Below are 10841 nucleotides of genomic sequence, written 5' to 3'. Positions count from 1 at the left end.
CATTTTATCTCAAAAGGATGTCATTTTAAAAATATGGAAATTAGGTAAACAAAGCTGCTTGGTTTGTATTTTCATTGTTGTGCATACTTACATACATACTTTAAAATCATATATGTATCATATATATTTCAGTCACAATAATGTCCCATTTCAAATGTTTACGTGCTTTTTTCTCTTTCTCCTTTTTGTTCGCTGAGGTGGAGCGGTGATGAAATATTGTTTGTGTAAATACTTTCCAGCATTTCAATAATAAAAGTGTACATCCCAATAATTTAACATATGTTTTCTATTTTTATTTATTTAATTTAGTTGTTATTTATTTATTAATTAAATTTTATTTTTGTTAAGTTTTTGTATATGTTGGGGTGGGAAAACGTTGTTCTGTATTGTTCTTGTGTGTTTTTTGGACAATTAATATAAATTGAGTTGAAAATAAATAAATAAAAGTGTACATCTTTAAAGATGGTGCTCGGCAGTGAACAAAAAGGATTTAAACAGTGCATTTTGAAGTGATCTCTAGTAAACTCTAGATGTGGATTTGGACGGTAATTAAATCATCACACGATCTTGGTGTTTGTCAGAAAACAGAAGGTGATTCGGTCGGGGATTATTACACGGGTGGAGGGAGAAAAACACTGATAATTTGAATTCAAACGCCAATAAAATCACAGAATAACCCTGTAAATGGTTAATTTACCGTCCGAATAGGGCTAACAACAACATAAACTATCTCTAAAATTGTGTTTGGTGCATTTGCTTTGGAAATTACCAGTCAACCGAACAAAAATTTAAATGGTGAAATGGCTTAGTGCGATAATAAAATTGCATGTGATTTCATTTAAGAAGTATGCAGTTTGTTGCGCTGCATGTTTCAGAGTGAAGCGCAGCACTATCATTTCTCTGTAACGCACATGCAGCTCATCATCTAGTGTTTTCAGTGTCTCGGTTCAGAGTAAAAGCGCACCTCCATCTCTCTGTGTGCTGTGAGTTTAGCGTGCATCTGGGAATGCACCGGGACCAGGCATAATTTTTGCATAATTTCTAACATTATTCACTGTTTTTCATTTTCACACAGTTTACAGCATTTCACTACATTTAAAGGCGTTGCTTGCCACAGAAACAAAGGCCTCCCTGCAGTTTTCCCACCAAAATAAAAGCCTGAGGTTTAAAAGACAACTTAATATTTAGTCGTTTTAATATTTAGTAATTATTCATATTTAGACAATATTTAGTCTTATTTCTTCTATCTCTGCTGTACAGCAGAAACAAACTTTGTTACATTTTACTGTAATGCTGTTTTGAAAAAATCTGTATTGTTAAAAGCGCTGTATAAATAAAAGTGACTTGACTTAAGTAATATTATTTTGACTGCTGTCACTATCAGATGAAAACAAAACTTGAACTGACTGAATTGAGCTGGATAATGACACTTGTCTTCTGTAGAGTTGCTTAATGCGGACTCGAATTTATTTCACAATTGATGAACTTTGCAACATCGACACTTATTGGACTGAACTAGAACTAAACCGGAGTGACTTGAGCTGAATAATGGCACTATTTTCTTCTGTAGAGCTACTTTATTGTTACATTGAGTTTTGAAACATTGATATTGTTAATGCAATAAACTGAATCAACATTTAAATAAATTCGGCTGAATGATAACATTAATTGTCTTCTGTAGATCTGCTCTACAGCTGAAATTTAATTCGTTTCATAATTGATAGCTACATAAACACTCATTAAAAAGTGGTTTGAGTCCACTAAATGCAATTTATTTTTCCTTTTGCTCTACACAATTCGGACACTAAAGAGGTTGAAGCTCCCAGAATACTCTCAAAAGTGCACCAGATTGATAGCATTTAATTTTAAAATGTACAAATTTGTCCCCCTAGGGAGGGTGTGAGGTCCACAATAACCTCAATCCCGTGGGAAACCACAGACAACAAACTTAAAGTTACACTGAAAGTGACATGAAGTTTAGTTCCGCTTCAGAAGAAAAGACATCTATTAACCCACTGGGGTCTTATAGATAACATCACAAAGGATGTGTGTGCATTTGGGAACTCCTTCGCTCATGGACTCACAGAGATATAATACACTCATCAAATTGGTTCATCACCCATAGTGAAAAAAACAACAAAAAAAACAGCCTTAACCAGCCAAGCCAGTTCAGCGCAGCGTTTCTCATTAAATTCCTAGTTTGAGGAAGAATATTTTACTCATAATAACATAAAAGATCTCTAACTGTGTGTTTGACGCACCAATTAAATCAAAATATAATCAAAGTTTGGAAAACAAAATCAAAGTTTCACAGAGATGTATTATTTTTCATTTTTCAATTTTTGTTCATCTGAGGAAAGTCATATAAATTTGTAAAGCCAATGAGATAATTTTCACTTTTGGGTGAACTATGCCAATAGATGACCAATTAAAATCATGTCTCGTTGTCAATACAATGTAAGGGGGTTTGACACACATTCATGGTCACCCATCAGGCCTTACAGGACACACTAGTCTACAATACCAGCTTAACCAGTTTCAGCCAGTAACAACATCACTCTCAGGTGAGCTACAGTTGAGAACTCAACTTGTATTAGTATTTTTTAAATACAAAAGCAAAAATCAACAGACCAACGCATAGGCTTCCCATATATTACACTTTGACAAATCCTAAAACAAAGACACTCACCAAAGAAGAGGGTTAAATAAACCCAAAGCAACACAGCAGTCAAAGGAAACATGTGGGCTATGAACGCGCACCAGAACTAATGATGCAAACAAGGAACACCTGAACACAATCAGGACAGGAATGGGGAAGATGAGGGACAGGAAACAATGAACAAGACTGATCTATCAACAGGGAAACACTTCAAACTAAAAGACACGACATAATAAAAGACATGAACTATGTCACACAAACACTCCTCGCTAGCACTGCCCATCTAAAGCCAGTTACAGGAGCTTTCCTTGTTCTTCTCACATATAAGAGCTCATTAATCTAGCATACTGAAAGTTTCAGATCTCAAAACTCCCTTGCTATAGTCCAAAAGAACAACAGCAAAAGTTTTACAAATGTTGTGCAGTTAGCAGTGAAAGAGCATAATCTGTGCATTCTGTCATTAGTCAGCGTTTTATCTCAAAAGTGTTTATTTCTGTATAAGCATCAGCATAATCAAGCAATCGACTTGAGTTCATACGCACACGTATCACTCAAGAGCAATTCTGATAAGCGATACAGTATTATTAATTATTAGTATTTATTTCTTTTTATTGGATTTATTTCTTTTATAGTGCATGTCATGATTTTAGGTGTGATGTTTATAAATGGCAGCTCAACAGTTTTATCGATGAGACCAAAACACATGTCCGTGACATCTTGTGTAACAGATTTGATCTTTCAAGAGTACTGATATTCCAACAACACTAGTTTCCCCTGGGTTTCTCGTTCTAGACAGTCAAGTCAAGTCTGGCTGCGTTCAAAATCACATATTTCCCTGCTTTACAGTAGGCGAAAACAGTACGTGACAAAAGAAGTACATGTCCAAACTCACAGTACTCATAGGCAAAAGTTCCCGGATTACCTATACTGACACTGCCTGATCACATGATGAGATTGTGATATTGAGCATTTATACACCAAAAATACATACATAAAAAGAGTTGCTGTTTGGATTTAAATACACAAGTGCTTAAGAGTCTGTGATTGGATCATTATTGCAGTGATTATTAACAAACCCAGGCCATTTCACCCTAAAATCCACAGATAAAAATAACATGTTTCTTCAACTGTAAACATATTTTAGGAGCATATTCTTCCCCTTTAACATTATTTTCATGACAACTAACTACATTTGTCCTAAGACTTATGTTATTATCACTACAGGATTTACAAGGAAATATTGTGTGGAAAGCTTAGGCTCCTGATCCAGACATCGCAGCTGTACGTATTATATACACACACACACACACACACACACATGCGATACAGTATAAATATAAACAATATATATACACTGTCGGTCCAAAGAAAGAGTCACTGTGTGGATTTAAATAGGCAAATGCTAAAGAGTCTGTGATTGGATCATTATTGCAGTGATTATTATGTTTCTAGCATGATATATGTTTGGCAGCAGTTCTTCTAACACTAACTGATGGAGTGTGTAGCTATTCATTTCTTAAACACCATGTAGGAAGAACATCATGATCATATTCTGACAAAGTCAATATTCATCAGACTCAAACTGTGAACGAATGCTTGTCATTTTCACACACGAGTCCAGATCTTAAACTCGTTGAAAGTGTTTGTGATGTGCCGGAGGAGACTTTACAGAGAGCTGGACTCAATAAAAGATCTGGACCAACAATTGATGGAAATAAATGATTTAAATCCAACTTGTGGCATAATGTCTTGGACAAACTCCACGTTTCTCTCCCCCAGGGGAAGAAGATACATGTATTTGTGAAGTCAACAGAGGCAGACAAACGGCTGTTAACAGTTTTCCCACGGGACTGCAGCTTGTCCTTTGGGAATATTAATGAATATTAAAGAAAATGCAGCTTCTAAAACAAAACACACTAATATATACTCACGTCTCAATGTCATGCTTGGCCACACAATTGTGTCAATTATTAAGTCTATCTCCCAACATCTAAGAACCACTGTAATTAATCATCACATATTTCCACTAATTACACTTGGCAATTTGAGCTATTTTCCTACAGTATAAGTGATCTCTGAGCTGAATAAAACTCATAAGATTTATATAATAAAGGCGGTCTTTGAAGGGAGTGAGTCGTTTGAAGATTTCTGACAGCAAGGAAGAGAAAGGGAGCAAAAGAGATGCTGAATATAAAGCTGATCAAAGCAGAGGACAGCGAAGAGACGAGACATCACATCACATGCGGTTCCTCAAGGGACTCAACTGCATTTCATCAACTCTTTTATGGGTCATCCCTACACTTTATGCCTTTTGGGCTTTGAACACTACTTTTCTATAAGCATCTTTATGTTTCCTATGAAAGCAAAATGTTTTTTTTTTAAGTGACAGGTCAAACTCAACGACACAATCATGTTAAATGTTTCTGTGAATAATACAACTTGACTAGGGGTGTCACAATATATCGCAACACTATGTAAGGGTTAATGCCCCTAGAGGTGTTCATTGTCAGGTATTAATGGACGACGGCGAGGCGTGAACCGCTCGACGCGCAGCGGAGTCCATTAATACCTAGACAATGGACACCTCGAAGGGCATTAACCCGCTTATGCCATGGTCTCTTGCCAAATAACACATTTTTAAAACATTAGTTTATAGTTTAATTAGTTTTACAATCGAAATCTAAAGTTTTTACAAACAATAACTTGGTTTCCCTGGTTACGCCTGACGGTTTATTTAGCAACCAGAGATATTTATAGTCCGCTCAGCTCGGAGAACCCTTCAGTTTAGCGAACTTACGAGCCAGAAAGTTAACATTTTTTTTCATGTAAGTTAGGCTTGTCTAGCCATGGGCGTTACACTTTCGTTTTTTTAACCTATAATTAAAACACACAGGAAGGCATAGTATAACGGCTAACTAGATGTTTGTTTTGATACAATAAATTGTAGTGCTGATTTGCAGTACTGGCATAGGTTCAGCACTTGCATTCAATTAATGCGAGCGTCCCGACTCCTGTGCCGATCTGTTGAGAAGAACGTCTCTCACTGAGCCATTATTGAGTTTGTTTCATTTAAAAAACTATGTATTTGTTGTGTCTTGTGTGTTTGTACATTCACCAGAGCACAGGAACACACAGACTTGAAGACTATGGGGCTGTTTACACGACACCGTTTTCAACTAAAAACTTAAAAGTTTTAATGCGTTTTGGACGTTCGTTTACAAGACGACAGCGTTTTGGGCGCCTGAAAACACAAACTTTTGAAATCGGGTTTCAAAGTGCACGTTTTTGAAAACGGTCTCCGTGTAAAACGACAAAAACCTGAATTTCTGAAGACGATGGCGTTGGCGTCATCGACCGAAACAACATTTATCTAAACATCATCCTCACTTTCATTATCTGAAAAGTGCAGGAGATATTTTAATTGATGGCCATCTTACACATAAGCCACCAGTGATCACAATAAGTCACCATGATGCAATACATCCATTGCTGAATAATCAGAGACACACATATGGCCCAGTAATTAGATGTTTCATAGAAACTGTTATCATTACCAAAACAAGCACATGGATCATGAAGTCAATTAAATAACAAACACAGATGGTGAGCATATCTTGCATAACTGATATGAATGGATTCTTACACACTACAGGCACAATATTATATCATATCAGATGAGCGGTGGGAGATAACTTAATTATTTATCACCGGTTAAATTACATTTAACAGTGCGGAAGGCAAAAAAGTTAAAGGACAGAAGAAAGAACGAATGCGTCGACACGGGCGCACAAGACATTTTTTTACATAGGCTAATTTTATGTAGCCTATATGACAGACTTAACTGTTGCACTTAACTTTATTTTCATTTTCGAAGTGATTCCAATCATATTTCAAGCAATTCAAAACCATCATGTTGAACAGCATCTAAAGTGCCTCAGCTGAAGGAAATAACACATTATTTATCGGCCAATAATGATAACATTAAAAATTTACATAATCTTCCTATGCCGATATATATCGTTCATCCCTAAATGAAAGATGAGAGACATTTCTATTCCAAAAGAAAAGAGAATGTCTCTTAATTGGATCTCGTCTCTAAACCTCAGCACTGAAAAAAAGAAAAAGAAAAAACCCTCCAGCCAAGACTTTCTGCCCACAAACCCATCACACTGATTTATGCTCTTAAAGTCAACATGATACAGCATTCTCAATCCACTTCACCCCGTGATATATCCATGATGCAATTGAGTGAAACAAGATCTTCAGCAAGGAAATAATGTAGGGCTGAACTTGATTTTATTCATCATGATTTCATTTGCGTGGCCGCTACATATTGTAATCAAAATTATTCAACCCACATTGCAAATCAGGTTTATTGGCAAAATTTACAGACTTTTGGCTTTTTGTAATGAACAAATCAAACAAAAGTAATTGAAATAGCTCAACACAACAAATGTGTCAAGTGGTTTCCCCAAATTCAACTAAAAATGCAACTTTTAATGACTTCTGCAGTCTCAAAATGATTCAACCCCCTGAATAGAGTCCCTCAAAACAGCACAAATCAGCCAAACAGGTGTTGTGTCACTAATCAAGGGCTTCATTAGTTGCACCAGGTGTGATTGAGCTAGAACACATGAAACGCCTGAACTGAATAGGTTTGTTGAGTGTCACATTTGACTGCATGTTAGAAATAGTCAAAAGAATAGTCCAAAAAGTTAAGGGAAGATTTCATTGCCCTTCACAAACAAGGAACAGGTTACAAAAAGATAGCGAAGACACTAAATGTTCCTAGAGTTCAAAGTTAAAGGAACAGTGGTTACACTACTTGGACGGGGCAGAGAAAGGAAGCCATCAACTGCTGCAACCAGATTTATGAGAAGGCAGGTTCAGCAAACCCTCGAGCGACTGCAAAAGACCTGCAGCAGCACTTGGTGGCCACAGGCACTGAGGTTTCAGCTTTCATTTAGGCGAATACTAAACGCATGCCAGAACTCCAAGACTACACCACTACTGACCCAAAAGCACAAGAAAAGTCGGCTCCAATTTGTTTTAAAATCATATGGTAAATGGACTGCATTTATATAGCGCTTTTACAGACCCAATGGCCACCAAAGCGCTTTACACATTGCCTCACATTCACCCATTCATTTACTCATTCATACACTGGCGGCGGTGCCATGCAAGGCGCCATCCAGGTCATCGGGAGCAGCTGGGGTTAGGTGTCTTGCTCATGGACACTTGGTCAGGTGGAACCGGGGATTGAACCACCAACCTTCCAGTTTGTAGACAACCTACATGAACCACTGAGCCACTGCCGCCCAGCTTATGTGGCTTATATAAATAAGCAACAGAAGTTTTGGGATTCTGTTCTGTGGAGCGATGAAACAAAACTGTAACTTTTCTGCCCTCTGGATCAGCGATGTGTGTCTGGAGGAATAAGAGAGAAGCATACGCTAAAAAGACTCTGCCTACAGTTCAGCATGGTGGAGCTCGTGATGCTCTGCGGCTGCTTTATATCCTCTGGCTCTGGAAACCTGCAGCGTGTGGAAGCCAAGATGGATTCATTGAAGGATCAGGAAATCCTAGTAGAAAACGTCATGCCGTCAGTGAGGAAGCTGAAGCTTGGGCCTTCAACAGGACGGTGAGCCCAAGCTCAGATTCCACCAAGGCTTGGTTGCAGAAGAAGTCCTGGAAGATACAGTGGCGTCACAGTCACATGACTTGAACCCCATAGAAAATCTCTGGTGAGATTTGAAAGCGGCGGTAGCAGCAGCAAACCCAAGTATATTACTGAACTGGAGGCCGTTGCTCATGAGGAATGGGCTAAAGCTTCCTCAGAAACGCTGCCAGAAGCTGCTGTCTGGTTATACATCTCGTTTGCAGGAGCTCATAACAGCAAAAGGGTGTTCAACTAAGTACTAAAGATGCTTGCCATGAAGGGGATGAATAATTTTGAGACTGCAGAAGTCATTAAAAGTTGCATTTGGGGAAACCACTTGAAACATTTGTTGTGTTGAGCTATTTCAATTACTTTTGTTTGATTTGTTCATTACAAACAGCTGAAAGTCTGTAAGTTTTGCCACTTAACCTGATATGCAATCGGGGTTGAATAATTTCGATTACAACTGGATCAGAATGGAGTCAGAGCTGAATGTGAGTTTCTGGACCACTACTGCCCTCCTGGAACACTGCCAGCAACCATTAAAAACCAAGAAAAATCTGACCGGAACTTGGAGACTGAAGGTCAAGTTTACTCCAGAGCTTCCCTAAGCATCCCAATGATAACATTTCACTTCTTATCTATCAATATTTTCTGTTATTCTCGGAAATCGTTAAGTTTTTTTTTTTTGCCATTAAATTTAAGATACTGTAAGTCAGCATTATCTACACACTGTTCAACAAGATGTCGTAATAGATGAAATTACTGGGGCATGCAGTTCATGAGGGGTCTCATGGGAGTGCTTCCCACGGCTGCGGTGTGTGTGTGTGTGTGTGTGTGTGAGGGGGTTCCTGAGACTGTCTAATGGAGCTGTCGGGAAGCACTAATGTAGTGAAGAACCGGATGCAGGACAGTGGGAGATGGCCTTATTCGACCCACGGCTTGTGAAAAGACAACAGAGTAGATCAAAAATAGATACATATTGATACAAGGGATCCAGAACACATGCTGTTCATTCAAGATGTGAATATAACACACAATAGGCAAGATGCCACAGAACAGAAGAGACCGGGCCAAAGAAGTGAAGCTCTAGAAATAAGAGAGAAGCATTTCTTAGATTAGATATGACATAAGAAAGAAAGAAAGAAAGAAAGAAAGAAAGAAAGAAAGAAAGAAAGAAAGAAAGAAAGAAAGTATGTGCACTTACTAACTGCAATATAAATGGCTTGTTTTAAGGCCTTAAAGCGATAGTTCACCCAAAAATGAAAATTATCCCATAATATTTACCCTCAAGCATCCTAGGTGAGTATGACTTTCTTCTTTCAGCCGAACACAATCAGAGTTAAATTAAATAATGTCCTGGCTCTTCAAAGATTCACTCCAGGAAGGCCTTTATTAACTCGCTGGAGTCGTGTGGATTACTTTTATGATGGATGGACGCACTTTTTGGAGCTTTAGAAAGTCGAGCACTATTTACTGCCATTATAAAGCTTGGAAGAGCCAGGACATTATTTAATATAACTTTGATTGTGTTCAGCTGAGAGTAGAAAGTCATACACACCTAGGATGGATGGATGGAGGATGAGTAAATTATGGGATAATTTTCATTTTTGGATGAACTATTTCTTTAAGACTTTAGCATTTATTTAGCAGCACTATCGATCGAAGTGGGTAATACTGATATTTATTAATTCAGAATATAATTCAATATGCAACATTGAAATAGTACAGCACATTGGTAAATACAATGACAATAAATAATAACAAACAGCTGTCATCAGTCATCCCACACAGGTGCTTCACCGATACTGATTTCAATATTCCCTGCTTATCACTCACTAATTTCCCTTGAACATTTTGTTTTTGAGTTTGACTTTGTTTGAGCCCACGCAAAGCACACCTGCCTAGGAAATGACAACAGCACTTCCTCTATCAGACAAGTCACAGACGGAGCAATCACAGGTAATGAAGAGCACACCGTTTCTCCAGAACCAAAGGGTTCAGCTGCCGACACGCATTCGCCATCCCATCGGATGCCATGCCAACATATGCCAACGCTGACAGGGAGAAACCCAGGCATGAAAGGGATGAAACGACGTGTGGCAATTGCAAACTGAGAGTGAAGAGGGATAAAATGGCAGATTTAGCATCTGAAATGGTCTCTTTAGAAATGTGAACTCATAACTAAGTTAAAGAAAACTATAACTATTTTTATTGTTAAAGTTATCGATGATGGGATCCAGGATCCCCACACAACCCTACATAGACAAGCCCTTTGGAGAATGCATGGATGGATGGACTTAACCACCAAATACCACTTAGAGCAATCCAACTAGAACAAAATGAAGAGTCGAGACAAGACTCAGACCAGTAGCTGTTACCGCCATTGACTGTGGTCTTATTGGTCAGACTGTGCTAAATGTTTCTGTGCTAAAAGCCATCAACCATCTTTTAACCATCAACTCCCAGCCCTTTCTGTTGGTGTGTTCCAGGATGAAAGAGCGAGGGATTAGGAAAGCAATC

The 10841-nt window shown here is 38.1% G+C and overlaps 1 protein-coding gene across 4 annotated transcripts in view; it reads right to left on the bottom strand.

Moving 5' to 3' along the window:
• tex2 (testis expressed 2) overlaps nucleotides 1-10841 on the bottom strand; it is a 68057-nt gene that overhangs the window by 24548 nt on the left and 32668 nt on the right. The window contains exon 1 of one of the 4 annotated variants that reach the window (XM_056249962.1): nucleotides 2690-2830. The exons of the other annotated variants lie outside the window; for them this stretch is intronic. The gene's annotated coding sequence lies outside the window, so the exon portion shown is untranslated. Of the gene's footprint in view, nucleotides 1-2689; nucleotides 2831-10841 lie in introns of those variants that run through there. 4 annotated transcript variants of the gene reach the window in all.

Source organism: Rhinichthys klamathensis, unplaced genomic scaffold (assembly GCF_029890125.1).
Source record: "Rhinichthys klamathensis goyatoka isolate OS25496 unplaced genomic scaffold, OSU_Roscu_1.1 h1tg000065l_1, whole genome shotgun sequence".
Taxonomy (NCBI): domain Eukaryota; kingdom Metazoa; phylum Chordata; class Actinopteri; order Cypriniformes; family Leuciscidae; genus Rhinichthys; species Rhinichthys klamathensis.
The sequence above is the reverse complement of the archived record's forward strand: the minus strand, read 5'-3'. Positions and strand labels throughout refer to the sequence as shown.